This window comes from Pseudophryne corroboree, chromosome 5, assembly GCF_028390025.1.
Source record: "Pseudophryne corroboree isolate aPseCor3 chromosome 5, aPseCor3.hap2, whole genome shotgun sequence".
In the NCBI taxonomy this organism is placed as follows: domain Eukaryota; kingdom Metazoa; phylum Chordata; class Amphibia; order Anura; family Myobatrachidae; genus Pseudophryne; species Pseudophryne corroboree.
In genome coordinates, this window is record NC_086448.1 from 101,070,175 (window position 1) to 101,086,715 (window position 16,541).

Below are 16,541 nucleotides of genomic sequence, written 5' to 3' on the forward strand. Positions count from 1 at the left end.
CAAGTTCAGATGAATCTCCGGCACCTAGTATCTGCGTCAGAGGGCACAGATTTCCCGGCCTCGCTAGCAGGCAGGAGGTGGCCAGTCTGACTAAGCTTTGGCTTACTCAGATGGCTGATGCTGGAAACATAGCTACAGTTAGGTTGGGTACACATTAGATTATTTGTGTGCCTGGCGATATCGTCATCGACAGTACGTGGTGGCATCGGCAAGTGCATACACACTTGTTGATGCCAGCAGCGAAGAGCGATGGACGTGGTGGTGGGGGGGGGCGGGTTGGAGTGGAGGCCATGCTGCATTTGGCTGCTTACGACGTGCAGGAACGCGCATTGTCAGCGACATAGTGCATATACGCTGGACGATATTGTGACTGATCTGTCGGAATCGGGCACATCGTCCATGATGTTGTCTAATGTGTACCCGGCTTTAGTTGCGATTGTGATCTCTGATGGCGTCTTTTCTTCTGAGACGCCCTCTGCATATTGGATGTACGAAATTGCAATGCTTCCCTGCGGCTGTACAAGACCATACAACTATGAATCAGGCCCTATATGTATAACATTTTATATCATGCCAGCCAACTGCTACAGAAATACCTTTTTTAAGTATTTCAAAGTTTTGAATCCATCTTCCTGTTCCAACCGCTACTATCTGCCTTATGCTAATCCGGGAACCTCAGATTTAAATTTAGTGTTCGGAACCCACCAGAGATGAGGTCACCTAGACGCTGGTTGGTGGGCTAGTATTTTCTGGCTGAAAAGTATTCCAAGAACCTTGACTTAGCTCTATGTTAGATTGCGGACTTTATTATAATTATTCTGATTAGCAGTACTTGGTATTGTGGAGTGTGCATTGGCACCAAATTTTCTTTCATTATAGCTTTATAAAAAGGATAGAAAACATAATAACAGTCCCATTCTTTTTAATTATAAACAAATCTTTGAGTAGTTGTATGCTGGAGTTACAGATTCACTGTGTAATGGAAGCACATATAAGTAAACGATGCACATACTGTAGGTGGAAATGATGGATTACAGAGATTTAGAAAGATAAGCAGTCAGAGCTACTTAAACAGGGATGTGGTCAGGATCCTTGCAGTCAGAATCTGCAGTTAAGTACTGGGGTTAGGGTTAGACACTAGGAGAAGGGTTAGGGTTAGACTGGGGGGATAATAATTAGATGTACTGAGAGGTCATAATTAGAGTGTTGAAAAGTGGTGCCAATATGATACCCCAAAGCAGCCAGGTCACACCAACCCACGGTCCCCACGCCCCAAACTCATCCCTAAAACTTGTTTTTTTTTTCTTTCTCTCATACGTTCTAGAGCAGGGGTGGGCAATTATTTCAGCTGAGGGGCCACTTGACACTTTCCTGTCAGTATTCGAGGGCCGCACACAAAATAGCAGCTACCCCACGTACCAAAAATATAGGGACGAGGCTTCATGGGGAAGGGGTGTGGCCAAAAAATAATACAGATTCATATTAGGCTGCACAATAGTCTCCATTATTCAAATTATGCCACACAGCGCCACTTACACACATTACGTAAGTGTCTTATGGCCCCTGGGGAAAAGTGTGACGCAGTGACAGAACACGGGGGGTGTGACACGGTGACAGAACACGCGGGGTGTGACACAGTGACAGAACACGGGGGTGTGACACGGTGACAGAACACAGGGGGGGACATGGTGACAGAACATGTGGGGTTGAGTCAGTGACAGAACGCGGGGGGTGACACGGTGACAGAACACGCGGGGTGTGACACTGTGACAGAACACGGGGGGGGTGACACGGTGACCGAACACGGGGTGACACGGTGACAGAACATGTGGGATTGAGTCAGTGACAGAACACGGGGGGTCGGGGGTTTGGGGGTGGTACAGCGAGCGTTAAAGATCTCCCCCCAACCTAAAATCAGTCTGACGCCACTGCCTGCACACACGAACATATACACACACACACACACACACACACACACACACACACACACACACACAAATACACTTTCTTTCTCTTACTCACTTTTTCCATTAACTTATCTGGCTGGCTGGCAGTGGCAGGAACGAAGGAAGGCTCTGTAGCAGTTGTTCTTGTCCCATGTAGCTCCGCCCCCTGAGGTCCGTGTAACCCCGCCCCCTCACCGGCGCATAGCTCCGCCCCCTTTTTGGCTGAACATGAACGCTGCCGTTGTCACTGGAGGCGGGAGGGGGAGGCTACAAGGCAAGAAGATGACAGTGTGGCAGGCGCCGTGCAGCAGCAGCAGGGGAGACAGGCGCCGGCGGCTTGGAGGTACTGCAGAGCAATGACAAGCAGCTCAGCCTGTCGGGCCGCTTGTCATTGCGCACTGGTGGGAAGCAGTGGGCCGGGCAGGATCGGTCTGCGGGCCGCATCCGGCCCGCGGGCCGTATTTTGCCCACCCCTATTCTAGAGGATGCTGGGGTCCATTTCATGACCATGGGGTATAGACAGGTACGCAGGAGCCATGGGCACTTTAAAACTTTTCAAGGGTGTGAACTGGCTCCTCCCTCTATGCCCCTCCTCCAGACCTCAGTTTTAGAAATGTGCCCAGGCAGACTGGATGCACTCCAGAAGAGCTCTACTGAGTTTCTCTGAAAAGACTTATGTTAGGTTTTTTATTTTCAGGGAGAACTGCTGGCAACAGTCTCCCTGCTTCGTGGGACTGAGGGGACAGAAGTAGGAACCAACTTCCTAAAGAGTTTCATGGCTCTGCTTCTGGCTGACAGGACACCATTAGCTCCTGAAGGGAACTGAACGCTAGCCGTGCCAAGATGCTCACTCCACCAGCACGCCGTCACCCCCCTCACAGAGTCAGAAGTCAGAAGACAGGTGAGTGTTAGAAGACAGATCTTCAATCAAGAAAGTGACGGCTAAAGGTACCGCGCAGCTAGCGGGAGCGCAGCGCGCCATGTTGCCCACACATACACAGGCACAGCAGGGTGCGGGGGGCGCCCTGGACAGCATGAAACCTATGGAAACTGGCATAAATAAGGGGCATAAGTTGCTGAGGCACAGTCCTAACCCTGCCAGTATAAAAAATTACCTCATAAAAGCTGAGGAGAAACACACCATTGAAGAGTGGAGCTTCCTACTCAGTCAGCCAGCACACTGCTCAGCGCCATTTTCTCTCTCTCCTCAGGCTGCAGAGACAACGCTGGTCCTCCTCCACTACTGAACAAGTATCAGGGTGCAAAACGGGGGGGCCACAGTGAATTTGGTGCTATATAATTGTGTGATTAGCATTATAAAAGCGCTGCATGTCAGTGGGCATTTTGTGTTCACAGACATTGTGTTACTGGCGCTGGGTTGTGAACTGGCAAATCCTATTAGTGTCCCTCTGACAGATTTTACTGTGGGTCTGTCCTCTATAAGTCCCGGAGTGTCTGTGGTGTGGTTGAGCACGTGTGTGACATGTCTGTGGCAGGGAATCTCTTCCTCTGTGGAAGACATGTTAGAGACACAGAGGTGTAATATGACACCAAGAGCCTGACTGAGTGAAAGGTTACATGATAGTGTGAATCACTACTGAATCTCATACAAAAAACTGAATATAATCTGTTGAAGATGTGATTTTTAATAGTTCTGCCTTTCATCCTAAGGGGCCCCTCTGGGTCACATACAAATTTGCAAGTACAAACTGATACCGACACGGACTCTGTTTCCTGTGTCGACACTAGTGATTCCAGGGGAATAGGTCCTAAATTAGCAAAAAAGCATTCAAAACATGTTTTAGCTATAAAAGTGGTGTTAGAAGTTACAAAGCCCCTCTTTTACCACAAGGAGAGGTTTACTTTAGTAAAGAAGTAATGTAATTTTCCCTCCACCTCAGGAACAGTCTCTTGGAGGGAGTCTGATTTAACCTGAAAAGAAATTTCAGATTCCCAAAAGGAATTCAGGCAGCTTACCTTTTTCCAAAAGGTGGGAGTCACCCCGCTTTTTAGACAGGGCCCTGTCATAAAAGAGAAAAGGTGTTTCTCCCTGCGCCTGGAATGGCTTCACTTAAGGAGCCGACAGGCACAATTGAGTGAGGTGATCTATTGATGTGGCCAATGGGACACTACTCAGGCCTACCATTGTCTGTGCGTGGGTGAGTAGTGCTATTGAGAAGTGGTCAGAAAACTTGTCATTAGACATTGACACAATAGATGGAGACGAGATACTCCTAACATTAGGTCATATCAAAGACGCTGCTGCGTACGTACTAGAAACCATGAAATATATTGGTCTCTTGGGATCAAGAACAGCTACCATGGCAGTATCGGCTCGGAGGGTGTTGTGGATTCGCCAGTGGAATACTGATGCAGATTCCAAAAGAAATATGGAGGCTCTCCCGTATAAAGGTGAGGCCTTGTTTGGTGATGGGCTGGATGCTTTAGTCTCGGCGGCTACCGCAGGTAAGTCGACATTCTTGCCCTATGCTCCTACACCGGCGACAAAGACACATCACTCTCACATGCAGTCCTTTCGGCCAACAAATACAAAAAGGCCAAAGGTTCCCCCTTTTTTGCAGGTAGGGGAATGGGAAAGGAAAGAAATCCGCAGCGTCTACCGGATCGCATGAGCAGAAGTCCACCCCTGCTTCTGCCAAATCTGCAGCATGACGCTGGGGCTCCCTTGCGGGAGTCCGCTCGGGTGGGAGCACGTCTGAAACTTTTCAGTCAAATCTGGATTCAATCTGGCCTGGACCCATGGGCCTTACAAATAGTGTCCCATGGGGACAAACTAGAGTTTCAAGACGTCCCCCCATGCCGATTTTTCAAATCGACCTTGCCAGCTTCTCTTCCAGAAAGAGAGGCAGTAACATTGGCAATTCAAAAATTATGTCAGGATCAGGTCATTGTCCTGTTACCCTTGTCACAGCAAGGAGAAGGTTTTTATTCAAGCCTCTTCGTAGTTCCGAAGCCGGACGGCTCGGTCAGACCGATTTTAAACCTGAAAAATCTGAATCTCTACCTGAAAAGGTTCAAGTTCAAGATGGAATCCCTGAGGGTAGTTATTTCCAGTCTGGAGGAGGGGGACTTCATGGTGTCAGTAGACATAAAGGATTCTTACTTGCATGTTCCCATTTATCCTCCTCACCAAGCTTATCTGAGATTCGCAGTACAGGATTGCCGTTACCAGTTCCAGACATTGCCGTTCGGACTCTCCACGGCACCGAGGGTATTCACCAAGGTGATGGAGGAGATGATGGTTCTCCTTCGTCAAAAAGGAGTCAATATAATCCTTATCTGGACGATCTCCTGATAAAAGCGAGATCCAGGGAACAGTTGGTGCAGAACATCGCACTCTCACTAGAGGTACGCAGGTTTGGGATTCACGACTGGGTCATAATAACCACGGATGCAAGTCTCCGAGGCTGGGGAGCTGTCACACAAGTGGAAAGCTTCCAAGGAAAATGGTCAAGTCAGGAAACCTGCCTTCACATAAACGTTCTGGAATTGAGAGCCATTTACAACGGCCTTCTACAAGCGGTACATCTTCTTCAAGATCATCCCGTGCAGATCCAGTCGGACAATGTAACAGCAGTCGCTTACTTAAACAGGCAAGGCGGAATGAAAAGCAGAGCGGCAATGGCAGAGGTGACAAGGATTCTACTCTGGGCAGAAAGACATGTAAGAGCTCTGTCAGCAGTTTTCATTCCGGGAGTGGACAACTGGGAAGCAGACTTCCTCAGCAGACACGATCTCCATACAGGAGAGTGGGGCCTCCACCAAGAAGTCTTCGTAGAGGTGACAAGTCTTTGGGGAGTTCCTCAAGTAGACATGATGGCATCTCGATTAAACAAGAAGCTTCAGAGATATTGTTCCAGGTCGAGAGACCCTCAAGCAATAGCAGTGGATACACTGGTGACCCAGTGGGTGTTTCGGTCGGTATATGTTTTCCCTCCACTTCCACTGATTCCAAAAGTTCTCAAAATAATAAGAAGAACAAGAGTTTGAGCAATCTTCATTGCCCCAGACTGGCCAAGGAGGAGGGCTTGGTATCCAGATCTTCAGGAGTTGCTCATAGAAGATCCTCTGCCTCTTCCTCCTCGAGAGGACCTACTACAGCAGGGGCCGTGTATGTATCAAGACTTGCCGCGGCTACGTTTGACGGCATGGCTGTTGAGCGCCGGATCCTAGCCCGAAAGGGTATTCCCGAGGAAGTCATCCCCACTCTTTTTCAGGCCAGGAAAGGAGTAACGTCTAAACATTACCACCGTATTTGGAGAAAATATGTGTCTTGGTGTGAATCCAAGAAGGCTCCTACGGAAGAGTGTGAGTTGGGATGTTTTTTCCATTTTCTGCAGGCTGGTGTGGATGCGGGCCTTAGATTGGGGTCAATCAAGGTCCAGATTTCGGCCTTATCAGTTTTCTTTCAAAAACAATTGGCTTCCTTTCCAGAAGTTCAGACGTTCGTGAAAGGGGTTCTGCACATCCAGCCTCCATTTGTGCCTCCAGTGGCACCATGGGACCTTAAGGTGGTGTTGCAGACCCTTCAATCAGATTGGTTTGAACCTCTGCAGGAGATAGAATCGAAGTTTCTCACTTGGAAAGTGGTGATGCTTTTGGCCTTGGCATCCGCAAGGCGGGTGTCTGAGTCGGGGGCCTTGTCTTACAAGAGCCCTACCTGATCTTTCATGAAGCTGGGGCAGAGTTGAGAACTCGTCAACAATTTCTTCCAAAGCTGGTTTCGTCCTTCCACATAAACCAACCTATTGTGGTGCCAGTAGCTACTGACACTTTCACTGAGTCACAGTCTCTAGATGTGGTTAGAGCTTTGAAGATTTATGTCGCAAGAACAGCTTGGTTACGGAAAACAGAGGCTCTGTTTGTCCTGTATGCTCCCAGCAAGGTTGGGTGTCCTGCTTCTACAGCTTGGTTACGGAAAACAGAGGCTCTGTTTGTCCTGTATGCTCCCAGCAAGGTTGGGTGTCCTGCTTCTAAGCAGACTATTGCGCGCTGGATCAGAGGAACGATTCAGCATGCTCATTTTACGACTGGATTGCCGTTACCTACGTCGGTGAATGCCCATTCTACTAGGAAAGTGGGCTCGTCCTTGGCGGCTGCCCGGGGGGCCTCGGCATTGCAACTTTGCCGAGCAGCTACTTGGTCAGGGTCAAACACTTTTGCTAAATTTTATAAGTTTGACACTTTGAACGATGAGTACCTCAAGTTTGGTCAATCGGTGCTGCAAGGTCATCCGCACTCTACTGGAGCTTTGGTATAAACCCCATGGTCATGAAATGGACCCCAGCATCCTCTAGGACGTATGGGAAAACAGGATTTTAATGCCTACCGGTAAATCCTTTTTTCCTAGTCCGTAGAGGATCCTGGGCGCCCGACCCAATGCGTACTTTACCTGCAGTTTTGTTCAGTTAGTTACACAAGTGTATTACATTTGTTTTCAGCATGTTGCTGTAAATGGTTCATGCCTGTTGGCGTGTGTTATGTTGAATGCTATGTTGTGCGGCATGGTTGAGGTGTGAGCTGGTATGAATCTCACCATTAGTATAAAAGTAAATCCTTTCCTCAAAATGTCCGTCTCCCTGTGCACAGTTCCTATAACTGAGGTCTGGAGGAGGGGCATAGAGGGAGGAGCCAGTTCACACCCTTGAAAAGTCTTAAAGTACCCATGGCTCCTGCAGAACCGTCTATACCCCATGGTCATGAAATGGACCCCAGCATCCTCTACGGACTAGGAGAAAAGGAATTACCGGTAGGTATTAAAATTCTGTTTTTACCAATGTAACACTTTTCAACACTTAACTATTACCTTTCGCCTATATAACACTCTCAACACATAGCTGCTGCTTCTTACTAATGTAACACCTTTTAACACTTGAACCTTTCACTACTGTGATGTCTTGGGGCGGTTGGCTTGAGCTGGCCTGGGGGGTCCTGTGCCCCGGACTTAAACCTTAGTGTTAGGGACCCACCAGATGAAGTCACCTAGATGCGGTTGGTGGGCCCATATTTTTGGCCAAAATTATGCTAAGCACCTCAAATTTACTCTGCTTTTATTATAATTATTCTGATTACCAGTGTTTATTCCTTAGAGTGTACACCTGCATTTTTCTTTTTCCCAGTGGTGAGGTATAGAATTAGAAATGTATTGCATGTATATTGTAGTTTGTAAATGGCCTTTAATGCTTGCTGTTTACTGCTTACCATGAGTGAACTATGAGTGTATTTTAATTATACAAATAAAATATTAAGAACAGAGTCCTTTAAGCTGGATACACACTGTACCAAGATATATATCAACTGCTGGAGCCATCGACTGAGTGGCTGATTCGGGTAAGCATCTAAACTTACCGATTGGCTGTTTGATGTGTCGTCTTGACGTCACAGATGGGCAGCCATTTGAATTTGTCCACCCAGCTTTAACATCAGTCCCTGCAGCCAGTGTGCAGGCGGTTAGCGGATTGCCCGTAAACACAGCCAGATGCGCCACTATATGCAGATATATCGGGCATTGGCTGTGCTTCAGGTCTAGTACAATACTGTGGGCCGGATTCAAATGTTGTCTCCCCCCTCCCGGACGCTATCGCGCCCGCCGGCATTATTCTAATGTTACTGCCAACGGGCGCGACAAGTTCATTTTATCTCGCTACCCCCAGAGGTAGCGAGCTGAAATGCATGTAAAGAGACCATTAATTTAGAAGGGTTTAGGTATTTTGCATGCCAAAACCCGACTGTACTGGGCGCGATCAGCACGATAACTGGGGCCATTTGAATATCGCCTCTCTTTCTCCTGTCACTTTAGACGATAGATAGGGGGCACGTTAACATTTGAATCCGGACATCAGACTGTGTGTATGTCTGTGAATGACATCGCTCACAGATATATTGGGTGTACAGACCCACCGACGCGCTAGTGATATATATTGTCCATTCATATGAACAGACGATATATCACTCAGTGTGAACACAGCTTTAGAAAATCCTTTGTTTTAATAAATGGTAGCAAAAGCATAATATGTTATGGTTTTAGGATTACTGTTCGGGAAACGCGTGGACTCCTATACAAAACCCTCTTCAGTTCTAAGTAGATTGCGAGTTGCCAGAGGTGGAGAGGTAATACAAGACTGCAGAGTAGTAACTGTAGAGAACTGTTATAAGACATCGGAGGTCATTCTGACCTGATCGCACGCTGCCATTTTTCACAGCGGTGCGATCAGGTCTGTAGTTCGCCTGCGCATGGGTCAGAAAGCGATCGCACCAGCGATTGCAAGAAGATTGACAGGAAGAGGCCGGCCGGAGGTGTCAACTGACCATTTTCAGGGAGTGTCCGTCCAAACGCAGGCGTGCCCTGACGTCAGCTCCATCCTGGATGATTGCAGCGGGTGAGTAAGTCCTGAGCTGTGCAGAAACTGCACAAACTTTTGTTTGTGCAGCTCTCTGCACAAGCGAGCACAGCCCTGCACAGCGACTACCCCCTCCCCTGTAGGCGGCGGCTACCTGATCGCAGCAGTGCTAAAAGTAGCCTGCTAGCGATCAGGTCGGAATGACCCCCAGCTTATCTGTTACCTACTTGGCTGTTGTATAGCAAACCGAAGACAAATTCCTAGTATACGCAAGTATACCTGGCCAATAAAGCTGATTCTGATTATACGGAATGTAATACAAAGGACTTCACTGCTCAATTTTCTCTTTCATCCGACAACCAAGTTACTATTGTCAGAAACCTGCTACTATAATAAGAATTTACTTACCGATAATTCTATTTCTCGGAGTCCGTAGTGGATGCTGGGGTTCCTGAAAGGACCATGGGGAATAGCGGCTCCGCAGGAGACAGGGCACAAAAAGTAAAGCTTTAGGATCAGGTGGTGTGCACTGGCTCCTCCCCCTATGACCCTCCTCCAAGCCTCAGTTAGGTACTGTGCCCGGACGAGCGTACACAATAAGGAAGGATTTATGAATCCCGGGTAAGACTCATACCAGCCACACCAATCACACTGTACAACCTGTGATCTGAACCCAGTTAACAGTATGATAACAGCGGAGCCTCTGAAAAGATGGCTCACAACAATAATAACCCGATTTTTGTAACTATGTACAAGTAATGCAGATAATCCGCACTTGGGATGGGCGCCCAGCATCCACTACGGACTCCGAGAAATAGAATTATCGGTAAGTAAATTCTTATTTTCTCTATCGTCCTAGTGGATGCTGGGGTTCCTGAAAGGACCATGGGGATTATACCAAAGCTCCCAAACGGGCGGGAGAGTGCGGATGACTCTGCAGCACCGAATGAGAGAACTCCAGGTCCTCCTTAGCCAGGGTATCAAATTTGTAGGATTTTACAAACGTGTTTGCCCCTGACTAAATAGCCGCTCGGCAAAGTTGTAAAGCCGAGACCCCTCGGGCAGCCGCCCAAGATGAGCCCCCTTCCTTGTGGAATGGGCATTTACATATTTTGGCTGTGGCAGGCTTGCCACAGAATGTGCAAGCTGAATTGTATTACACATCCAACTAGCAAAAGTCTGCTTAAAAGCAAGAGCACCCAGTTTTTTGGGTGCATACAGGATAACAGCAAGTCAGTTTTCCTGACTCCAGCCGTCCTGGAACCTATATTTTCAGGGCCCTGACCACATCTAGCAACTTGGAGTCCTCCAAGTCCCTAGTAGGCGCAAGACACCACAATAAGCTGGTTCAGGTGAAACACTGACACCACCTTAGGGAGAGAACTGGGGACGAGTCCGCAGCTCTGCCCTGTCCGAATGGACAAACAGATATGGGCTTTTTTGAGAAAAAAACCACCAATTTGACACTCGCCTGGTCCAGGCCAGGTCCAAGAGCATGTTCACTTTTCATGTGAGATGCTTCAAATCCACAGATTTGACTGGTTTTAAACCAATGTGTTTTGAGGAATCCCAGAACTACGTTGAGATCCCACAGTGCCACTGGAGGCACAAAAGGGGGTTGTATATGCAATACTCCCTTGACAAACTTCTGGACTTCAGGAACTGAAGCCAATTCTTTCTGGAAGAAAAATCGATAGGGCCGAAATTTGAACCTTAATGGACCCCAATTTGAGGCCCATAGACACTCCTGTTTGCAAGAAATGCAGGAATCGACCGAGTTGAAATTTCTTCGTGGGGCCTTCCTGGCCTCACACCACGCAACATATTTTCGCCACATGTGGTGATAATGTTGTGCGGTCACCTCCTTTCTGGCTTTGACCAGGGTAGGAATGACCTCTTCCTGAATGCCTTTTCCCTTAGGATCCGGCGTTCCACCGCCATGCCGTCAAACGCAGCTGCGGTAAGTCTTGGAACAGACATGGTACTTGCTGAAACAAGTCCCTTCTTAGCGGCAGAGGCCATAAGTCCTCTGTGAGCATCTCTTGAAGTTCCGGGTACCAAGTCCTTCTTGGCCAATCCGGAGCCATGAGTATAGTTCTTACTCCTCTACGTCTTATAATTCTCAGTACCTTAGGTATGAAAAGCAGAGGATGGAACACATACACCGACTGGTACACCCACGGTGTTACCAGAACGTCCACAGCTATTGCCTGAGGGTCTCTTAACCTGGCGCAATACCTGTCCCGTTTTTTGTTCAGACGGGACGCCATCATGTCCACCTTTGGTAATTCCCAACGGTTTACAATTATGTGGAAAACTTCCCCATGAAGTTCCCACTCTGCCGGGTGGAGGTCGTGCCTACTGAGGAAGTCTGCTTCCCAGTTTCCATTCCCGGAATGAAACACTGCTGACAGTGCTATCACATGATTTTCCGCCCAGCGAAAAGTCCTTGCAGTTTTTGCCACTGCCCTCCTGCTTCTTGTGCCGCCCTGTCTATTTACGTGGGCGACTGCCGTGATGTTTTATCCCACTGGATCAATACCGGCTGACCTTGAAGCAGAGGTCTTGCTAAGCTTAGAGCATTATAAATTTACCCTTAGCTATATTTATGTGGAGAAAAATCTCCAGACTTGATCACACTCCCTGGAAATTTTTTCCTTGTGTGACTGCTCCCCAGCCTCTCGGGCTGGCCTCCGTGGTCACCAACATCCAAAACTGAATGCCGAATCTGCGGCCCTCTAGAAGATGAGCACTCTGTAACCACCACAGGAGAGACACCCTTGTCCTTGGATATAGGGTTATCCGCTGATGCATCTGAAGATGCGATCCGGACCATTTGTCCAGCAGATCCCACTGAAAAGTTCTTGCATGAAATCTGCCGACTGGAATTGCTTCGAAGGAAGTCACCATTTTTTTACCATGGCCCTTGTGCAATGATGCACTGATTTTAGGAGGTTCCTGACTAGCTCGGATAACTCCCTGGCTTTCTCTTCCGGGAGAAACACCTTTTTCTGGACTGTGTCCAGAATCATCCCTAAGCACAGGAGACTTGTTGTCGGGATCAGCTGCGATTTTGGAATATTTAGAATCCACCCCTGCTGTTGTAACAGTATCCGAGATAGTGCTACTCCGACCTCCAACTGTTCCCTGGACTTTGCCCTTATCAGGAGATCGTCCAAGTAAGGGATAATTAAGACGCCTTTTCTTCGAAGAAGAACCATCATTTCGGCCATTACCTTGGTAAAGACCCGGGGTGCCGTAGACAATCCAAACGGCAGCGTCTGAAACTGATAGTGACAGTTCTGTACCACGAACCTGAGGTACCCTTAGTGATAAGGGCAAATTTGGGACATGGAGGTAAGCATCCCTGATGTCTCGGGACACCAGATAGTCCCCTTCTTCCCGGTTCGTTATCACTGCTCTGAGTGACTCCATCTTGATTTGAACCTTTGTAAGTGTTCAAATTTTTTTAGATTTAGAATAGGTCTCACCTAGCCTTCTGGCTTCAGTACCACAATATAGTGTGGAATAATACCCCCTTTTCTTGTTGTAGGAGGGGTAATTTAATTATCACCTGCTGGGAATACAGCTCGTGAATTTTTTCCCATACTGCCTCCTTGTCGGAGGGAGACCTTGGTAAAGCAGACTTCAGGAGCCTGCGCAGGGGAAACGTCTCGACATTCCAAACTGTACCCCTTGGATACTACTTGTAGGATCCAGGGGTCCTGTACGGTCTCAGCGTCATGCTGAGAGCTTGTCAGAAGCGGTGGAACGCTTCTGTTCCTAGGAATGGGCTGCCTGCTGCAGTCTTCTTCCCTTTCCTCTATCCCTGGGCAGATATGACTCTTATAGGGACGAAAGGACTGAAGCTGAAAAGACGGTGTCTTTTTCTGCAGAGATGTGACTTAGGGTAAAAACGGTGGATTTTCCAGCAGTTGCCGTGGCCACCAGGTCCGATGGACCGACCCCAAATAACTCCTCTTCCTTTATACGGCAATACACCTTTGTGCCGTTTGGAATCTGCATCACCTGACCACTGTCGTGTCCATAAACATCTTCTGGCAGATATGGACATCGCACTTACTCTTGATGCCAGAGTGCAAATATCCCTCTGTGCATCTCGCATATATAGAAATACATCCTTTAAATGCTCTATAGTCAATAAAATACTGTCCCTGTCAAGGGTATCAATATTTTTAGTCAGGGAATCCGACCAAGCCACCCCAGCTCTGCACATCCAGGCTGAGGCGATCGCTGGTCGCAGTATAACACCAGTATGTGTGTATATACTTTTTATGATATTTTTCCAGCCTCCTGTCAGCTGGCTCCTTGAGGACGGCCCTATCTATAGACGGTACCGCCACTTGTTCTGATAAGCGTGTGAGCGCCTTATCCACCCTAAGGGGTGTTTCCCAACGCGCCCTAACTTCTGGCGGGAAAGGGTATACCGCCCATATTTTCTATCGGGGGGAACCCACGCATCATCACACACTTCATTTAATTTATCTGATTCAGGAAAAACTACGGTAGTTTTTTCACATCCCACATAATACCCTCTTTTGTGGTACTTGTAGTATCAGAAATATGTAACACCTCCTTCATTGCCCTTAACGTGTGGCCCTAATAAGGAATACGTTTGTTTATTCACCGTCGACACTGGATTCAGTGTCCCTGTCTGTGTCTGTGTCGACCGACTAAAGTAAACGGGCGTTTTAAAACCCCTGACGGTGTTTTTGAGACGTCTGGACCGGTACTAATTGTTTGTCGGCCGTCTCATGTCGTCAACCGACCTTGGCGCGTGTTGACATTATCACGTAATTCCCTAAATAAGCCATCCATTCCGGTGTCGACTCCCTAGAGAGTGACATCACCATTACAGGCAATTGCTCCGCCTCCTCACCAACATCGTCCTCATACATGTCGACACACACGTACCGACACACAGCACACACACAGGGAATGCTCTGATAGAGGACAGGACCTACTAGCCCTTTGGAGAGACAGAGGGAGAGTTTGCCAGCACACACCAAAAACGCTATAATTATATAGGGACAACCTTATATAAGTGTTTTCCCTTATAGCATCTTTTTTATATATTTCTAACGCCAAATTAGTGCCCCCCCTCTCTGTTTTAACCCTGTTTCTGTAGTGCAGTGCAGGGGAGAGCCTGGGAGCCTTCCCTCCAGCCTTTCTGTGAGGGAAAATGGCGCTGTGTGCTGAGGAGATAGGCCCCGCCCCTTTTTCGGCGGCCTCGTCTCCCGCTCTTAACGGATTCTGGCAGGGGTTAAATATCTCCATATAGCCCCCGGAGGCTATATGTGAGGTATTTTTAGCCAAAAAAGGTTTTCATTTGCCTCCCAGGGCGCCCCCCTCCCAGCGCCCTGCACCCTCAGTGACTGCCGTGTGAAGTGTGCTGAGAGGAAAATGGCGCACAGCTGCAGTGCTGTGCGCTACCTTAAGAAGACTGAGGAGTCTTCTGCCGCCGATTCTGGACCTCTTCTCGTTTCAGCATCTGCAAGGGGGCCGGCGGCGAGGCTCCGGTGACCATCCAGGCTGTACCTGTGATCGTCCCTCTGGAGCTACTGTCCAGTAGCCAAGAAGCCAATCCATCCTGCACGCAGGTGAGTTCACTTCTTCTCCCCTAAGTCCCTCGTTGCAGTGATCCTGTTGCCAGCAGGACTCACTGTAAAATAAAAAACCTAAGCTAAACTTTTCTAAGCAGCTCTTTAGGAGAGCCACCTAGATTGCACCCTTCTCGGCCGGGCACAAAAATCTAACTGAGGCTTGGAGGAGGGTCATAGGGGGAGGAGCCAGTGCACACCACCTGATCCTAAAGCTTTACTTTTTGTGCCCTGTCTCCTGCGGAGCCGCTATTCCCCATGGTCCTTTCAGGAACCCCAGCATCCACTAGGACGATAGAGAAAAATTGTTGACATCATAGAGCACTTTGTATTTATTTCTGCTGCAGGGTACACTGGGCTCCACAAGGATAGACATTGGGGTGTAGAGTAGGATCTTGAAAAGCTTTGACTGTTCCCAGAATGCTGAAAAGCTTTGACTGTTCCCAGAATGCATAGTGCCGCCTCCTCTATAACCCCGCCTCCCTGCACAGGAGCTCAGTTTTGTAGTTGGTGCCGCATATAGCAGGCACATAACAGAGTGGCTGCTCTGGGCAGCCCTAAGAAGAGCTTTTTGAGAAGAAAAGTGAAGACTTCAAGGGCTGCAGCAGTGTGTACATGTCTAGTGACATTCACTGCTGCAGCTCCATCTCTCCCCAGTGGCGCTGTACACTCCCGAGCCCTGGTTGCCGGGAAACTACAGCAGGAGGCTCCGGTTTTCTTCCATGGTCAGGCACACACGACGGGGGCTCTCCGGGATCGCGTGGCCGCGCTTCGGGAGGTGGTGAGTGGGTCTAGCTTGCGGGACCCGTACTTTATCGCGATCCGGCGCAGTCAGTGGGAGGCGGGCCGCGCGCACTGGCGGTGGACACTGTGGCAGTACAGGCGATCCCACTAGATCACCAGGGCATGGGTGCAGGTCAGGTTTTCCCTTAAAACCATTTTAATAGTAGCCCACAGTACACGGTGATTTTGCCAGCAGGGGGATAAGGCTTAGACCTGGAACCCCTCCCCCAGCCCCAGGGCGCCATTTCCCGCCCTGGAGCTGCATATCTGTCTCTCCCTCAGTCCCTGTCAGTGTCTGGGCGCCATTTCTCTCATCTACACTGTTCCTGGGACTGCTTGGGCAAATCCTCCTGTGTAAAGCCGCCTGGTTGTCAGCGCTGTGACTTTACATGACACTTAAGTATTCTATCTGCCTATTAGACAGTGTTAGTTAAGAAAGAGTGCATTTAGTCAGGGTTTTCTAGTACAATTACCCTGTGATATACATCCAGTTCTTACTGTGCAGTGTTATATCTATTGACTACATAGCTATATAAGCTGGTCCAGTGCAGTATTATTGTTAGTAATAACCTCTGCATTGTACAACTGTGACTACATGTGTGTGCATTAGCTTGCTGAGTGGTTTCCATGTCGTGTCTCTCACTCAACTTGCTATCCCTATATTCTATAACCTGAGTGGGCTTGGTGCGTCAGGTTTTATATTTATATAGGATTTTCACAAGATATACTTTAATACGTATTTTTCTCTGTGATTTTAGTCACCATATCTCTCCTATATCTCTGCTTGTGCTGACTACACTGCGCAGGGGTTTGGGTAAGAGGTATTGTGC

At 48.4% G+C, this 16,541-nt stretch overlaps 1 protein-coding gene across 4 annotated transcripts in view; it reads left to right on the plus strand.

The window, feature by feature from the left end:
* The window catches only part of CFAP69 (cilia and flagella associated protein 69), a 225,618-nt gene that overhangs the window by 178,046 nt on the left and 31,031 nt on the right, over nucleotides 1-16,541 (plus strand). The window lies entirely within an intron of this gene.